Source organism: Rattus norvegicus, chromosome 3 (assembly GCF_036323735.1).
Source record: "Rattus norvegicus strain BN/NHsdMcwi chromosome 3, GRCr8, whole genome shotgun sequence".
NCBI lineage: Eukaryota > Metazoa > Chordata > Mammalia > Rodentia > Muridae > Rattus > Rattus norvegicus.
The window spans coordinates 73158679-73177904 of NC_086021.1; the positions used below are offsets into that span (position 1 = coordinate 73158679).

General features: G+C 38.9%; 1 protein-coding gene across 7 annotated transcripts in view; it reads left to right on the top strand.

Moving 5' to 3' along the window:
* The window catches only part of B3galt1 (Beta-1,3-galactosyltransferase 1), a 573038-nt gene that overhangs the window by 497269 nt on the left and 56543 nt on the right, over positions 1 to 19226 (top strand). The window contains exon 1 of one of the 7 annotated variants that reach the window (XM_017591948.3): positions 13009 to 13983. The exons of the other annotated variants lie outside the window; for them this stretch is intronic. The gene's annotated coding sequence lies outside the window, so the exon portion shown is untranslated. Of the gene's footprint in view, positions 1 to 13008; positions 13984 to 19226 lie in introns of those variants that run through there. 7 annotated transcript variants of the gene reach the window in all.

A 19226-nucleotide genomic window follows, 5' to 3' on the forward strand; every position in this document is an offset into this window, starting at 1 on the left:
CGTCATCTACTCATCCATCCACAGATTGGTATCTAATCTTTCCTGGAGGACAGAGCCCGACCAGCTCCTCCCATCAGCCTTTGCTTCCCTTGCTGATGTGAAAGTGCCATTCCTTGCTGATGAAAATAATGAATTTTCCTCCATCTAATTGATGGTCCCTTGGCTAATAAAACCCTCAGTGGAACCTTTGAGATAATGGTCTGTGTTGACCTAATTAAGTTCTTAAGTAAGGTGCTTCCACTTTTCTCCTAGTTGGATTATTTATTTCTTCCTAGTTGCCCTTTTATGGAGATGTGGCATAAATTCAAGAAGATCCACTTCAAATCCATTTGCTGGCTCTGCTTCAAGAGATGAATACAAATTACTGTTTATCCACCAAACACTTACATCGCATTCCTGCGTGCTGGGCAGCATTCTAAGTGTTTTATAAACATCGGCGCCTTTCATGCTCATGACAGCTCTGTGGATAGGCATCTCATTACCTCCACATACATCCACACGTGGAAAATGAAGCACTGGGAGGAAAAGAAGCACAACCAGTACCGCACAGCTGGTTGTAACAGGACAAGTAAGCAGGTAGCCTTGCTCTGGGGCCCATGCACACCAATGGATGATCCTACCTGATTTTGTTATACAAGCTAGTTTCTCTTTATCTCAATCAAATTACCTCAGTGATCTACACAGTTGGTCATCATTTTTTTCTATATAGAAAGAAGATAGTTTCTAAGTGGCTAAGTAGCTTTTCTGAGTAATTATTAAGCAGATCTGAAATTCGGTGCATTGTGTATAAATCCAAAAGCAAGCTACCATGGATACCTTTTCTGCTTGTCTAGGTCTATGCAGGATGTACACAAGGGAATTTCTGCTGTAGAATCTTATTTCCTTACTTGACTTTGCTATCAATACAGTCATTGGATCAGGCCTTTAACTAATTCAGAGCACATATGCCCAGAGGGTCCTGTAATGAATCCATTTGTAAATTACAGAGAAAGTCATAAATTATTTCCACATAAAGGGAGCATAGATCAAGGCTGCCGCATTCCTATGAGCATTGTGGTACACCCTTAACCTAAATCATATTTTCTCCTTGTAAATGGGAAGGAAAATTACATTGTCTTGACCTTTGGATCATTGGATCTTGTATTTATTTTATATATTTCTCAATAGAATTCACAACGAAATACAGTCACTTAACCTTCTAGAAAAGGGTACAAAGCAAAAATCCTAGGCATGAAATAGATACACAGTGGCCACTGCTTCTTTATGGATTGAGCTATCGAACAACTTATACTTTGATCATTATTTAGCACAATTTATGACTTCTAAGAGGCCATTTATCAATAACTCCTGAATGATTTTTTTAAAACAAGTACAAATAAAAGAAAGAACAATTTACTCTAATCTCTTTGATAGAATCCTGATTATTGTCTTATTGATCTCAGCCTGCCATGACAGCATTGTTAGGTGTAGGTGGAGGCTGCAGAAATGCTGAGTACTTTTTTCACACTGAGGCAGAAGCTATTTCCAGTTTGGTTATCCTGCTGTTGCCCTGTAGCCACCTCTCTGAGAGCAGTCATTAGACGCATCCATCCTTGATCTCCATGGTTTGTATAAGACAGCACATAGATTTGTGTGTTACTTAGAGTCATCCGTGCAAGTGCTTCAAATCATCTGTAGATTGCTTTCAGTATCTTAACACAATGCGAATAGCATGCTATACTATCCTGTGTGCAGAAACAAGGGTTGGGGAGTGTGCACATGTTTGATGTTCATTCCACTTAATTTTAGTAAATTAATAAATGGCATGTCGTGATTGGAAAGCATGACCCATGGATTCAAGGATTTTGTGGAATGGTGAAGATATGGAGTTACAAAGAATATAGTGAGATATGGACTAGTAAAATTACCTGCCAGGTATTGAGATGACATGAAGTGGTGATCAGCCAGCCAAATGAGCCAGCCCACTCTCTTTCCTTTTGCTAGGTCCTGAGAGTTGAGTAGAAGTTAACTTAAACAATGTGTGAAATGAAAATTTTGTGATAGAAACCTTTCAAGATGCAGATCATATGCAGATCATGATGTATCTTGTACACCGTGGAGATCTTTGAACTTTGTTAACATTTCCCAACAACATACATATGCTAATGAATTTGAGAGAAAAAATGGCAGGACATTGGTCCTTTACTGGAAAAAGAAACCCACAAAATTGAATCTGCCAGGTGGATGGAGACTGCAAGGGTTGGGATCAGTGAAAAATCATCTTAGGAGCCCAAAAAAATGGCATTTAAGAGCAAAACCAAAGCAACAGGAGAGCAATCAGGAGGTACGTTGCTAGACCTGAGAGGATAGAAACATGGGAAGCATAGTAGATGACCTTCATTGTGTGACGTGATTGAGGAAGATACGCCATGCACTAAATTAGGTCAAATATTGATCACCTAATTTATTTACAACGTTAAATAACAAAAAATTAATTAAGACACAATAAAGCCATGGGACCTATCATTCTTGGAAGCACGGCACAAAAGCCACGTAAACTCAGGATTGGTCCATTCAGCCACACCCGCCAGAGTCCATATTTCCCTTCTACCCATGCTTCCCTCTTTCCACCCTTTACACAACTCACAGGCACGGTACAGGGAATACAGCCTCAAGGATTTCACACCCAGCTATGGCAGCAAAAGTAGAAGGGGCTTTATCCAAGTACCCATTTCAGATATGGGGATCTAGTCCCATTCTTTAGCAGCAATCCATGCAAGTTTCAGGGCTGGAACAGAATCCAGTGTCCAGGTGTCAGCCTGACATTTAGAAGAAATGAGGACCTACAGAGCAGAGCCAGGGTCTATCATTCCGAGCTCATGGTAGGGATAAAGATGGGAATATTTTCTACTAAAGAGGGTTTCTAAAGAATGAGGCTACATAGGAAATAGCCTGAGTTCTTACAGGAAAGACAAAGAGTTGAAATATTCTTCCACAGCCTATTGTGGAGGCAAGGCAAATGGGCCCAAGGAAAAATCATAAAACCGAGAAGGAAAATATACAGACTGAGAGAGCTTGGAACACACAGACGAGGATGTCTCCATATAATTCCCCTCCCCATACCAGGAACTCGGTGGAAGAGAAGGTGGAAAAAGCAACAGAGTCGGAGAAGTTGGGGAATAGCAATGATCAAAGCCTTCTAGAAACAACAGGGCTAGCACACATAGAAACTCAGAGACTGAGGCAGAGTGCAAAGAGCCTATACAGGTCTGCATCAGATGGGTGCTAAGGCTGAACATGCAAGAGAACATATGCCTCCATCCCTACACCAGATCCTATTTCTAATTCATAGCCATCTGAAATAAAAAAATAAATAGTTTTCTCCTAGCAGAAACAAATTACTCTCAAGAACAGGTCCCATGCTCACCAGCTGATGGCCAACAAACTCAGTGGCATCTTTGGAAGTTCTTTGTCTCATAATGCTGTCAGGGTACTTTTTTAAGGCCATACATGTTCTTTGTGTATATATTATGGCTTATGGTTTTGTGTTTTTATGGGCTTCATAATGTGCAAAGGTGTGTGTGTGTGTGTGTGTGTGTGTGTGTGTGTGTGTGTGTGCGCGCGTGCGCGTGCAACTATATGTGTGTCTTAGGCATTTTCCTTGTCTCTTTCTCTTGATTGGTTGTTTTGTCCTATTTCAGTTTGTTTAGTTTTGCTTTATTGTATTGTATTTTATTTTATTGTTTTTTTTCAGATGCTTGTTTCTTTTCTAAGGAATGACAGAAAGGATGTGAATACAGTTGAGAGGAGAAGTGGAAAGTAATTGGGAGGAGTAGGGTGAGGGGAAACCGAAATCAGAATATAGTGTATGAAAAAAAATCTACTTTCAATTTTAAAAAATATCAATACTCAAAAAGAAAAGTTTCTGAAATGTTAACAATCTAAGTAGCCCATGTTTTAAGCACTCTTGAGGATCAAGCGGATGGCTTGAGTAATTTTGATTTATAGCAGGATGAATTTAGGTTTCAAGCTGACTTGAGAGGACATATCTCATACCGCGCAGGTAGCAGACAACTGGATCGGAGGCATTCATTTCCCTAACTTCAAGTGTCAGGATTTCTGTAGCTATAGACTCCATTTCCTACAAACTTTATAAGCTTCCCTTGAAACACAGTGTCCTCAGCCTGTTTGTCCAGGGGAGACATGGAGAACTTGGACTTTGCTTTAACTTCTATACCAACCTTCCCTCAAATGGGATTTTTGAAAATGGAAGGAGTTTGGGGGGATTTCTCCCCTGATGGATGCCTTAGTAATGAGGCACCTCAGATGGTATATTCTGCCCTTTCTGGCGCCAAACGTCCTGTGCCCAGCAAGGAGACCTCAGTGCTCCGAGTTCTTGTCACAATGTGGAGAATTGATTCCACTGCAAACATCCTCACTCTTCTTGAAACACAAACATGTTCTCCTGTGTTTAACATTCAATTATTTTTCAGCTTTACTGTTGCTAAATGAACTCAACCCTCACCGTGAGCCTGACAAACATGGTGTTTTTAATAAAGAAACACGCCACCTGGAACATGTTGCTTTAGTGTATGAAGTAGATTAGAGCTCTTTCTGTTGATTTACAGTGGTATCAAAAATTACAGTAGCAATGGCTGCTATGTTCCTCAACTTCAGATTATTTTCACCAGATCATTTAACAAGCAAATTATAGGTAGAAAATTATATTTTCCCGATTAGTGGGAGGAGTAAGAGGAGGAAAACCAAAATCAGAATATAGTGTATTTAAAAAAATCTATTTTCAGTTTTTACAAAGTCAACACTCAAAAAGTTTAACTGATATATTAAAATGTTGGTTTCTCTGGTTGACCCAAAAACCAAAACGCCAAAAGGCTTTTTGTGTTGTTCCCTATTTACTTTACCCTGAAGCCTACCCACAAGGCACTGGGTAAAGGCCCCTTTGATGTGTCAGAAAGGTCAATCTCATTGTCACTGTTTGTCTAACTCGCTATTCGTTGAACAAATTCATTTCCTTTCCCTCTCTTAAGTTGGAATGCACCAAAGTGATAAAAGCTCTGACTTTCATCCTGGTCACCCAGTTCCACAAACCCAAACTCATTAAAGGCTCAACTCTTTCCCTCCTTGCTTTAAACTCTCCGTCTCCATTGAAGTTGGGAAGTAAATAATTACACAAGCTCCAAATGCCAATGTCAAGATCAAAGGAAATGGTTCTCCTTTTTTTTCCACCTTTGAAATTATAAATGGATTGATGCGAAAACAAATTTCAGAGCCTTGAGTGCTCGATTGCTTGCTGGATGCAAACAACGAGGTCCTAGCAACAGTAAATAGACACATGTCTCAGTGGGCACTCAACTCACTGTGAAGTTAGGGCAGGTCTCCATTGCCAAACTGCCTGGCATTTTCAGTATTTAGACTAAAATTGTATGGGCAAATAATTATTCATATAGTTCAAAGAATATATAAGATTCAAAAAGATGATTCAAAAAAGCTGAAATTACAAGGAAAACAACCTATAACAGAAACCTAAGGGAAAGATATTTTGGGACCATTTGGTACGATTGGTCCCTTTTGAAAATTCTAATTGGGAAATATTTACTCTTAAAGTCTGTCTTTTACACCTGCTTGCACCTATCCCCCTGGCTCCCCATACCTTTACCAGAATTGCATTTTTATCTGTCTGAATTCAATGAATAGTTGGTTCGCATTTAAAGACACCTCCCCCCAACCAACCATCTTCCTCTGTTCCACAGTACTATCAAGGTCATTCATTCAAGTCCAGTGAACCCCATGCTATTCCGTCAGGAGACTCCTGAAGCCTGGGCTCACCTCTGTTCTCTGAACAGCAGTCCTTACTTTTATTGGCTTTCACTGGAGGTGATACATTAACTGGTTGAAATATGCTTCGACGTGTTGGATGGAGCTCATGATAGAACTTATCTCACCCTTGGTGAAAAATAGTCCTAGAATTTAAATGAGAAAAACTTATCTATAGAAAACAGCAATTTTTTTAATTTTCAGATTTTAAAACTCAGTATACAAGTAACTTGCTGCATTTTTTTATAATTTCATTGCCTGCCAGAAGTAAGATAATAATTCTTACAGATGAAATATGTGGTTCTTGCCTAACTTGTGACTGCTTTTCCATTTATTATTTGCCTTATGATTATATTTTATGCCCCTAAAGGCTTTGGTTGAAAGAGATGAAGTGTGTGTGTGTGTGTCTGTGTGTGTGTGTGTGTGTGTGTGTGTGTAACACTAAAATGGTCTTTTTTTTTCTTTTTTCTTTTTTTCAGAGCTGGGGACCGAACCCAGGGCCTTGCGCTTGCTAGGCAAGCGCTCTACCACTGAGCTAAATCCCCAACCCCAAGATTTTCTTAATTTACAGTTTATGAATGATTTTATTTTATCTTTCAAAACAGAGTATCTCTGTGTAGCCCTAATTGTCCTGGAACTAGCTCTGTAGTCCAGACTGGCCTTGAACCCACAGATTTGTCTGCCTCTTCTTCCAGAATACTGGGATCAAACACACGCACCATTAGTGCCCAGCTTACGAAGGATTTTATAAAGAATTACAACTGGATATTTTATCCTTTTCTCTGAAAACAGGAAAGGATCATAATAGATCATTCTACACATTAAAAAGCAATTTGTAAATCCATGAAGTTTTTTTCCCCACAGTGAGGTAGACTGACAGAGGAAATTGTGGAAACGTTTTCCAGTAGCCACGTAATAAATGGTAGGTCTCAGATATGGATCTCTTGAATATGTGGTCATTGTAGCCCTGACACCGCTGACATTGTTGAAACTTCTGATTCTTCTGTTGGCACTTGGCCTCTTGATAGTCTCCTCCGCCACTGTGTCACTCCTGGTATATGGAAGAATATACTTTTTTTATTTGTTGGTTTATCAATTGCTCTGACAAAATACCTAACCAAATCCACTTGTCAGGGGCGAAAAGGTTCATTCTGGCCCGCAGTGCGCTGGGCTGGCAGAACGTGGTCTGTTGGTGCAGAAAGGCACCAGAAGCGTAAAGCACCTGGGCACAATACACTCATAATTAGAATCACTAATTAGGAAGCGCTGATACACCACTCCCTCCTTTGTACTCAGTCTAGAACCCCAGACAATGGGAGAGTGCTCCCCAAGTTCAAAGTGAGTCCTCCCATGTCTGTTTTAAACCACTTTGAAAGCCTGCATTGACTCACCTAAGGGTTTATACTCTAGGCGATCCTGAATCCCGTCAAGTTAACAATGATGATTGGCCATGGCATAAACCATATAGGACTTCAAAACATCTTTGGAAATGCCAAACAGTTTTTCGTCCACTCAGAGGCCTCTCTCCATTAAAAATAGCTGAGGAAGCTTGGAGATTTCAGGAAGTCCACTTTCATCTTACGTTGCTATAGATACTGTGTCTCTAATATGGCACTTGTTGCAATCCTTTGGGCTCATTTTTTAATTCATATAATCTATGAGCAAGACATTATCTAATTAAAAGGCACCTACATTCAAGCATTTCGCTCTCTGTTCATTAAAAATCAACTCCAAAACACAAACAATCTTTTTATGAGCCTAGATTTAGCACCATAATTAACATTGGGAGGTTTTTTTTTATTATTTTAAACTTGTACAAATAATGATTTTTCTCACAAATGTAAACAGTTTAGAAATTGTTTCAAGCCATATCATTAGGCTTGATTTCTCGTTTCGAAAGTCACTTTCTGGAACACTGTAACTGGCACATCATAATTTCATTTCTTTGCCTGGTGTCTGTACTTATCAAGCTGTGAAGAGACTGTAATCTCATTAAAAATGAGGTGGAAAGTTTAAAGCAAATGTTAAAGGGCAGCCTAATTACTTTATGAAATCTGAAACAGAGATTTCTTAGTTTTAGGCAAAGTTCTGACTTCTGCAAAAGTTCTATCGATGCATTATTCACGCGCATGCTCACACACACACACACACACACACACACAGAGAGAGAGAGAGAGAGAGAGAGAACTCAACACATGCAATCCCTCTCAAAAGAGCAGGGATTTTTATTTGCTTTACCCACTGTATGTTTTAAGTCTAAAACTGAGTCTTACTCAAACCTACTCTAAGTCCACATTTATTGAACAAACACTACAAGTTCGCTATAAGAGAAAGCAAGCAATTCGTTACCCACTTCACTGAGACTCACCTTTCACCCGTCCCAGGAGATCAGTGCTCAGCACCATTGTGTGATGCCTCCTAACTTTCGGAACCTCAAGATTGTTTAATCCCATGATGGAACGGCCTGTGGAGTTTTTTTCTTACGAATAAAGCGTATGTTTTGGGAAATTCTATCCAAACTTCTTAACCCATTCTCTTCACGGTCTTCACAAGTCCTCCTCAAATGGGCAAAAGCTAAAGAAATGAAAACACCAGTCATAACTTGAAAGGAAAATAGAACCTACCTAAAAAACCATTGGCTACCCTACCTAATCACAGACCTTTAAAAGCGTAGAATTATGGCTCGGTATTGAAAACTTTCTTGGCAAGAGCTGGTTGAGACACCCCTTAAACCCATCTTTCAGATTCAGGAAAGGGTCTTCCACTGAGGATACACAGAGAGCCCTCTGGGGGTTGGGGGTTGGGGTAAATCAGGATCTTGGAGAGTCCCTAGACACCATAAAGAGCTCAGATGCTCAGTTGGCACGCTGTGGCCTAGAGACCCAAAGAGCATGAAGTGTTAGGAGGCAGAATCAAGAGAAGGCATTTATAGAATGGAGAAAATTTCTGGACCTGTACCCTGAAACCAAGTGCAGAGAAAGTACAGGAAAGAAGTCACTAGCTGAACACACCAATCTGGACTTGTTTCCATGACATGAATTCATGGGTGAATCACACAGATAAATGGGTAGCGAATGCATCGACTACTCAGCAAAACTGCCTTGAGCCTTAATTTCAAGAGAAGTCTCAGGGATCGCCATACCCAGAGATTTCACACATCATTGCAAAGATCAGAACCTGGGGCTCTGGTGGTTTAAGTCCTTAAAGACGGTGCTTAAAAACAAAGCAAACTAACTCTTTTGACTCAAAACAAAATAATCTGTCAAATACAAAATCCACTCCATCAGTTTTTTGTCTTACTTTTGAAGGAATAAGAAACATCACTGCAAACATAGGAGATAGACCAGAAAATGTGAGCCTTAATTTTTATGTAATTAAATAATTGAATTTCACCAGACTATCCAATTAAAATTTAAAGCCCTAGTCAATGAGAAACATGAGTCTTATATTTGTGATGTCTTTTTTAAAATTAATCACTCTATTCATTTACATTTCAAGTGATATTTCCCTTCCGGTTTCCTCTCCATAACTCCCCATCCCACCCCCCTCCCATTTGACTCTGAGGGCTGTCCTCCATCCACACACCCACTCCTGCCTCACCACTCTAGCATCCCCCTACACTGGGGCATCAAGCCTCTTCTCTGCTACATGGGTAGCTGGAAACAAGGATCCCTCCACGTATCTTTGGTTGGTGGTTTACTCCCTGGGAGCTCTGGGTGGTCCAGTTAGTTGATATTGTTCTTCTTCCTATGGGGTTGCATTCCCCTTCAGCTCCTTCAGTCCTTCCCCTAACTCTTCCATTGGGTCCCAGAGCTCAGCACAATGGTTGACTGTGAGTATCTGCTTTTGTATTGGTCAGGTACAGGGAAAACATCTCAGGGGACAGCTATACCAGGCTTCTGTCAGCAAGCCCTTCTTGGCATCAGCAATAGAGTCAGGGTTTGGTTCTGCACATGGGATGGATCCCAAGGTGGGGCTGTCTCTGGGTAGCCTTTCCTTCAGTCTCTGCTCCATTTTTTATGTCTGCATTTCTTTTAGACAGGAACAATTCTGGGTTAAACTATTCTGAGATGGGTGGGTAGCCTCATTACTCAACTGGGTGTCATGTCTATCTACTGGAGGTAGTCTCTGCAGGTTCTACTTCCCCTTCAGTGGATATCTCAACTAATGTCATCCGAGTTGCATCCTGGAGTCTCTCTCTTTCCTGGAGTCTGGGATTTTCTAGTGGCTATCCCCAGTTCCCCATCCCCCACTGCTACACACCTCTGTTCAATTTCCTAGCCTTCTGAACTTCTCCCGTGTCCCTTCTTATAGCTGATCCTGCTCTCCTTTTCCCTCCCCCTCCTCTCTCCCTCTCAAATCCCTCCCACCTTCTATCTCCTATGATTATTTTGTTCCCCCTTCTAAGTAGAATTGAAGCATCCACACTTTGGTCTTCCTTATTCTTGAGCTTCATGTGGTCTGCAGATTGTATTTGGGTAATTCGAGCTTTTGGACTAATATCCACTTATCAGGGAGTACATACCATGTGTGTTATTTTGTGATTGGGTTACCTCACGTAACATGATATTTTCTACTTCCATCCATTCGCCTGCAAATTTCATGAAGTAGCTTTTATAATAACTGAGTAGTATTCCATTGTGCAAATATGCCACATTTTCTGTATCCATTCTTTCATTGAGGGACATCTGGATTCTTTCCAGATTCTGTCTATTATAAATGACTGCTATAAACATAGTGGAGCATGTTATATAAGATAGAAATGTAAATATATACATATATTTGTTATATGTTGGAGAATCTTTTGGGCATATGCATAGTCGTAGTATAGCTGGGTCTTCAAGTAGAACTATTTCGAGTTTGCTGGGGAATAGCCAGACTGATTTCCAAAGTGGTTTTACCATCTTGCAATCCCACTAGCAGTGGAGGAGTGTGCCTCTTTCTCCACATCCTCGCCAGCATCTTGTGTTACCTGAGTTTTTGATCTTAGCCATTCTGATTGGTATGAGGTGGAATCTCAGGGTCATTTTGATTTGCATTTTCCTGATGACTAATGATGTTGAACAAGCTTCTCAGCCATTCGATATTCCTCAGTTGACAATTCATTGTTTTGCTCTGTACCCATTTTTTAGTGAGGTTATTTGGTTCTCTGGAGTTTAACTTCCTGAGGTTTTAGTATAGTTTGGATATTAGCCCTCTATTAGATGTAGGGTTGGTAAAGATCTTTCCCCAATTTTTTGGTTGCCATTTTGTCCTATTGACATTGTCCTTTGCCTGACAAAAGCTTTTCAATTTTAAGTGGTCCCTTTTCTCACTTGTCAATCTTAGAGCCTGAGCCACTGGTGGTGTGTTCAGGAAATTTTCCACTGTGCTCATGTGTTCAAGGGTCTTTCACTTTCTCTCCCATTGATTCGGTGTATCTGGTTTTATGTGGAGGTCCTTGACCCACTTGGACTTGAACTTTGTACAAGAAGATAAGAATGGATCATTTTGCATTCTTCTACATGCCAACCTCCAGTTGAAACAGCATTTGTTGAAAAAGCTGCCTTTTTTCCACCAGATGGTTTTGGCTTCTTTGTCAAAGATCAAGTGACCATAGGTGTGTGGGTTTATTTCTGGGTCTTCAACCCTGTTCCATTGAACTACCTGCCTGTCTCTGTACCAATACCATGCAGTTTTTATCACTATTATATATTAGATATTCTGTAGTATATCTTGAGATCAAGGATGGTGATTCCACCAGAAGTTCTTTTATTGTTGAGAATAGTTTTTGCTATCCTTATTTTTTTTGTTATTCCAGATGAATTTGAGAATTGTTCTCTCTATATATAAAGAATTGAGTTGGATTTTTTAATAGGGATTGCATTGAATCTGTAGACTGCTTTTGATAAGTTGGCCATTTTTACTATGTTAATCCTGCCAATACGTGAGCATGGGAGATCATTCCATCTTCTGAAGTCTTCTTCAAATTCTTTCTTTAGAGACTTGAAGTTCTTGTCATACAGATCCTTCACTTGCTTGGTTAGAGTCGAACAAAGATATTTTATATATTATTTGTGATTATTATGAAGGATGTAATTTCCCTATTTTTTTCTCAGCCCTTTTTTTCCTTTGAGTACAGGAAGGCTACTGATTTGAATTAATTTTATATCCAAACACTTTACTGAAGTTGTTTATCAGCTATAGGAGTTTTCTGGTGAAATTTTTTAGGTTATTTATGTATACTATCATCAACAAATAGTGGTATCCTGACTGATCCTTTTCAATTTGTATTCTTTTGACTTCCATTTGTTGTCTAATTGCTCTGGCTAGACTTTAAGGCACTATATTGAATAGAAAGGGAGAGTGGGCAGACTTGTCTAGCCCCTGATTTTACTGGGATTGCTTCAAGTTTCTCTTCATTTAGTTTAATGGTGACTACTGGTTGGCTGTATATTGCTCTTATTATGTTTAGATATGGGCCTTGAATTCCTGACCTTTCCAAGACTTTTAACATGAAGGGGTATGGTATTTTGTCAAAGCTGTTTTCAGCATCTAACGAGATGATCATGTGTTTTTTCTTTGTGTTTGTTTATGTAGTAGATTATGTAGATGGATTTTGGTATATTGAACCATCTCTGCATTCTTGGAATGAGGCCTACTTGATCATGGTGAATGATTGTTTTGCCGTGTTCTTGCATTCTATTTGAGAGAATTTTATTGAATATTTTTGCATTGATACTCATAAGGGAAATTGGTCTAAAGTTCTCTTTCTTTGTTGGGCCTTTGTGTGGTTTATGTATTAGCATAACCTCATAGAATGAATTAGGTAGTGTTCCTTCTGTTTCTATTTTGTGGAATAGTTTGTGAAATGTTGGTATTAGTTCTTTTTTGAAGGTCTGATAGAATTCTGCCCTAAATCCATCAGGCCCTGGGTTTTTGTTGTTGTTGCTGTTGTGGTTTTTTTTTTTTTTTTTTGATTGGTAGACTTTTAATGACTGCTTTATTTCCTTTGGGTTCTGCGTCTGCTTAGAAGGTTTATCTGATCCTGATTTAACCGTGGTACCTGGTATCTGTCTAGAAAATCATCCATTTCATCTAGATTTTCCAGTTTCATTGAGTATAGGCTTTTGTAGCAGGATCTGATTTTTTTAATTTCCTCGGTTTTTATTGTTATATGTCTCTTTTCCTTTCTTATTTTGTTGATTTGGATACTGTCTATGTGCCCTTAGTTAGTTTTGCTAAGGGTTTATCTATCTTGTTGATTTTCTCAAAGAACAAGTTCCTGATTTTGTTACTTTGTATAGTTCTTTTTGTTTCTACTTGGTTGACTTCAGCCCTGAGTTTGATTATTTCCTGCCTTCTCCTCCTCTTGGGTGTATTTGCTTCTTTTTGTTCTAGAGCTTTCAGGTGTGCTGTCAAGTTGCTAATGTATGCTCTCTCCTGTTTCTTTCTTTGAAGCACTCAGAGCTGTGAGTTTTCCTCTTAGCACTCCTTTCATTTTGTCCCATAAGTTTGTGTACGTTGTGTCTTCATTGTAATTAAATTCTAAAAAGTCTTCAATTTCTTTCTTTATTTCTTTCCTGATGGAATTATCATTGAGTAGAGAGTCATTCAGCTTCTATGTGTATGTGGGCTTTCTGTTGCTTTGTTGTTATTGAAGACCTGCCGTAGGCTGTGGTGGTCCAATAGAATGCATGGGATTAATTCAATCTTCTTGTATCTGTTGAGGTTTGTTTTGTGACCGGTTATATGATCAGTTTTGGAGAAGCTACCATGAGGTGCTTAAAAGAATGTATATTCTTTTGTTTTAGGGTGAAATGTTTTTGTAGATAACTGTTAAATCCATTTGTTTTGTAACTTCTGTTAGTTTCACTGTGTCTCTATTTAGTTTCTGTCCATTGGTGAGAATGGGATGTTGAAACCTCCCACTGTTATTGTGTAAGGTTCAATATGAGCTTTGAGCTTTAGTAAGGTTTCTTTTACAAATGTGGGTGCCCTTGCACTTGGGCATAGATTTCAAAGTTGAGAGTTCTTCTTGGTGGATTTTAACATTGATGAGTATGTTTTTTGAAACTTTTTGTTGAAAGTCTATTTTATTGGATATTAGAAAGGATACTCCAGTTTTTTCCTTGGGACCATTTAAAAATTTTTCCAGCCTTTTACTCTGAGGAAGTGTCTGTCACTGAGGTATGTTTCCTGTACAGAGCAAAATTCTGAGTCTGTTTACAAATCTAGTCTATTAACCTATCTCTTTTTATTGGGAAATAGTGTCCATTGAAGTTGTGAAATATTAAGGACCGCTGATTATTGCTTTCTGTTATTTTTGCTGTTATATGTGGAATTATTTTTGTGTGGTTCTCTTCTTTTGGGTTTGTTGTATGATGATTAATTTTCTTTTTCTTTTTCTAGGGTCTAGTTTCCCTCATTGTGTTGGAGTTTTTCTTCTATTATCCTCTGTAGGCCTGGTTTTGTGGGAAGACATTGTGTAAATTTGGTTTTGTCATAGAATATCTTGGTTTCTCCATCTATGTTAATTGAGAGTTTTACTGGATATAGTAGCCTGGGCTGCTATTTGTGTTCTCTTAGGGTCTGTATGATATTTGCACAAGATCTTCTGGCTTTCATAGTCTCTGTTGAGAAGTCCAGTGTAATTCTAATAGATCTGCCTTTTTATGTTACTTGACCTTTTCTTTCCCTTACCACTTTTAGTAATCTTTGTTTTGTGCATTTGGTGTTTTAATTATTATTTGATGAGAGGAATTTCTTTTCTAGTACAATCTATTTGGAGTTCTTTAGACTTTTTGTATGTTAATGGGCATCTCTTACTTTAGGTTAGGCAGGTTTTCTTCTATGATTTTGTTGAAGATATTTACTGGCTTTCTGAGTTGGGAATCTTTAATCTCTTCTATACCTATTATTCTTAGGTTTGGTTCTCTCTGGTTTTAACTGGTCTTTCTGTCTCTGACTGGAGCCTGTCCCTCCTGTAAGTTTGTGATCATGGGTGTGTCAGAATTCCTGGAATGTAAGCTGACTCCTTCCTGGGTATGGGTGGGTTGGGTGGGGAGTGGGATACAGGATTCACTCTCAGGCACATGGGCAAACTGGAAAACATTCGTGATGTCTTATTCTCTACTTCACATACACATTACTAAAACTTGTTTAAATTCCTTAGTAAAAAACTAATAATATATCTGTTTTCTATTACATTTCCTCAAATGATGTAAATGTTCTGATTTGCTTCAGTGAGTAGCCTCAATGCCGTGCCATAATATGGTGCTGACAGACTTTACCTAGGATGATTCAGGATAGGGATATTTTACATGGGAAAGTACTTCTTTTACATTCACTTATCGCATTAGCAAGGGCTGCATGGAAATTGCGATAGGTTCTCACCTCAATATGTATTTAAAAACCCCATTATCCCTGTGTATCCCCAACCTCACACACCACTTTCATTGAATTATCCTGGGAAGAAGCCACCATGACAAACCAACTATAATCTCTTGACATTGGGCAGAGAAGGGTTCTGTAAAGGTTTCTTTAGTGTCCCAACACAAGTTGAATAGCAAGGTGAAAGAATTATTCATTCTCTTTGGTTCATAGATAGGTAGGTCCCGGATACAATAGGTAATATTGTAGTTCTCACATGGGTATATTGATATGACATCTGGTAGTGCAGTCTTTCTGTGAAGCCAGGCTTCATGTAAAGTGTATGGACGAGTCAGTGCCCAGCATATGAGTTTAGAACCTGGTGACTATGATTACAGGCAGTTTCAGAGATTATAAGGTATAAACGTAGATCCTAGGGGAAAATAAGGCATAGGAGAGAGAGGGCTTGGAGGCTGGTCTTCCCAGATCCCAGTGGGGCAGTTGATATCATGTTATTTGATTATTTCCTTTTTATTATTTTAAATTTTAAATTAATATTTGAATGCATGTTTTTCAATAGTTCAAGCAACACAGAAACATAGGGAATGAAAAGAAGACCCTTTGCAATGGCTTTCACACTAGCCCTCTTCTCTCCCCAGAGATCAATCCTGTTAATTATTTCCTAAGTGTTTTAGTTTGAGATCATGCCTAAATATTAAGACAATATAACAAAGTGTTTTTACTATTTATATAGTGGGATACAATCATAATTAAAAATCTCATCATATTTATCATGTCCACACTCTTTTATATATCCCTATGATATTACAATTGCTTCATCAGAAATTCTAGAGAAATTCAAGGAGTTCATCTACTCCAGGAAAGATGACTCCTTAATATTTAAAATGCTGTTATCAGTGCTGCTGCGATGTTTTTACGCTCCCTAGATTGAAAAATAATCTTAACAAAATTCTCCAATGAGGCTGATGGTACTTTAATGGAGTTGAGTTGGTGGTTTTTAATTATATATATATATATATATATATATATATATATATATATATATATATATGAAAAGTTTATTGTGCCTACAGGTATGAGATATAATAGAAAGTACAAATAATGACAGGTATGCAGCATGGGAAAACCATGACCACCCATTCACACACCTCCTAACCCCTGCCACAATCGTCACCACACACATACATCTTGGCTGGGATATACCAGTATCAGGCTAGAAAATTCCCACTGAGGAAAGAAATTCACTTAAAGTAGCTCTTTAAAATCATCAACAATATAATTGTAAGTGGGTCATTGTTTGATTTTTCGATATTTATGTAAAGCAGATAGACTTTCTGTTCCAAAATAGCTGTTGTGTTTTGATTAGAGCATCAGAGTTTTCAAGGATGTCATGTCTCAAATGGTGTAATCACTTATACATAAGTTGATAATTGCTTTACAAAAATAAAAACCGTTGCAGTAGTAGTGGCAGAACGTGGGCCCATGTGGAGTCTTCTTTCAACCTTCAGGTTTCAACATGTTTACCTCTATTGTTTTAGAAAATATGGTGCTGGACTTTGGATGTTAAGGTATTTGTGCTCTTCGTGTAAGGAAGAGAGGAAAGAACCCTTGTGCCCATGCTCTCTGGTGGAGCCTGGTCCGAGCCGGGGCTGTATAGCATCTTACAAAGCTCTCTGACCTTCAGCAGATGGTTTTGCTCTGCATGCTTGGTTTCATTAGCTTCCTAAGCAAAAGCCTGAGAAATGAAGGAACACTCAGTCCATTTATCCAAACCTCTCCCAAGAAACACATTCCTGTTTATAGAGTACTCTTCACTGACCCATTCATACTCTAAGCCTATCACGTGTCACAGTTCCACTGAATCGTGAGCGGGATGGATAAGGCCCACATTTAGCCGCATGAAAGGGTTGCTTTTCTCACATGGGGTGGAAACCCAGGTCTCCTGTTTTCATTAGTATATTTTTCCATGAAATAACACACAAAGTATAAACACATTTGCCCTGAGATATAATGCCTCAAATCCACCCCCCTCCCATGGAAAAGAAAGTCAGCTTCTATGTATTTGGAAAAGAGATCAAGAGTGATTTAATCATTTTCTTAAAGCAACTAACTATGCTTAGTTTAATGTATACAGGTAAAAGTGGGTGACTCAGTGTAGCCGTTAAATTTAACAGTGGTCTCTCTAGCCATCTGTGTACTACAAAGCACATTACTGTTCATTACCTCCAGTTTAAGTTTCAGTTGCATCTACAAAGCCTCCGAGCTCCTACTTGGTGCCCCCACACAACAAAAACACAGAGACTCAAAGACAGTTTATCAGATAATTTTAATAGAGTCCCAGAAAATTCTGCACGTGTTCCCGAAGGTTGTCGATTGCTATCTTGGCAGAAAAATAGTTTTTTTTTATCTCATATCTGTCCAGTTAAAATGTATGACTTACTCATGGTAAGAAATCAAGCAAAAACAATCACACAAGAACAAAGCATTGGGACTTAGCACCCTTATCCAGATCTGAGCCCGAATAGGTTGCCCAGACCTCAGAGATATTCAAGGCATAGAACCATACACAGCAAGGTGTTATATTTCTCCTGAGAAAGAAAGGCTGAGTGGCTGCAAAGACCCTTAGCAAACAGAAGTATAAAGTTCACAACTTGGAAAAATAGTGTAAAATTTTATGAAACATGACGTAGGTATGACTGTATTCATGTATCATACCTGTAGAACACATAAGATTATAAATCTTCCCTTATGAACTTTTTTCTAATTTGTGTTCTCTCTCTGTCTCTGTGTGTGTGTGTGTGTGTGTGTGTGTGTGTGTGTGTGTGTTCTGAAGGTCAGAGAACAAGTAGGAATCATTTCTTTCACTATATGGATCTCAGGATTAAACTCAGGGCACCAGATTTGGCTGGAAGCGCCTCTGCCCACCTAACCATCTCTTTGTCTCTTTGTACCTGAATTTTACTCTTGAGTTCTTGGCTGATATTCATTCAGATTTAGTTCACCCTGGAGATCGTTTATGTTTATGGGCTTCAGCCGTCTTTGTTTTCCAAAGGAAAAAGACTTAAACAATGGTTCTAACCATTTTATCGTCTATTCTACAGTATTCCTAAACTTATTTCTTCAAAACTGTAGTTAAGGCCTGACAGACACTTTCACAATGTCAGGTTTATCCATCTAACCCTTCTGCAGCCTAGAGAGGAGAATGTGTCTAACATGGATATAACACGAAAGCTTTTTGGTTTTGCTAGTGTTATTGTTGTTTGTGTCGCTTGAGATGGAGGATTGCTATATAGTGCAAGCCTGGCTCCAAATGTGAGCCCTCTTTGTCTCCCTCCTGAATTTAAGACTTGTGGAGATCCACCACCACACCCAGCAGATACGCAATTTACTTTCACACTGAAGTGCTCATTAGAGCTTAGCCTATTGTGGCCAGAACTCAACTCCAAAAAGTATCATTAATCTTAGAATATAGAACTCACTGTTCAGTGTGCCCATTAAGTACAAAAGGGAGTTTCTTTGGAAATCCCACTCTTTCCAGTGCATACCTCCTGCACACTGTTGAAACTCCCCTGCCATGGCTCGAAGGTCAGTAGAGTTTGTGGAATCCACACTTAGGTAAAGAGAACGTTTCTGTTCCAGGTACATGCTACTTGCTGGTCAGCTGGAAGACATGTTTATGCTATCAGTCTTGTTTGAATGTTTCTTGGACAATATGATATTGGCCTATTGTTTTTCCCATTGTCCTTAGTAGTAATGGATGTCATATACATTTGTAAAAAAAAAAAAGAAAGAGGGATCTAAAACAAAATGTCCACAGAAAACTGAAGCAAAGAACGTTCCCAGTCAGCCTCATCTCCTTATACTCAACTGCATCCAGAATGTTGATGTCAAAAATCAGATGTGCGACTCCATGAGTACTCATAGCATTGTTGACTTTTATCAGTGTTTGTAAAATGGTTGAGTGTGGCCAAAGCAGTCAATCTGGCAGTAGTAGACCCAATGAAATAATAAAGCCTTTTAGACTCCTAGAATGTTCATAA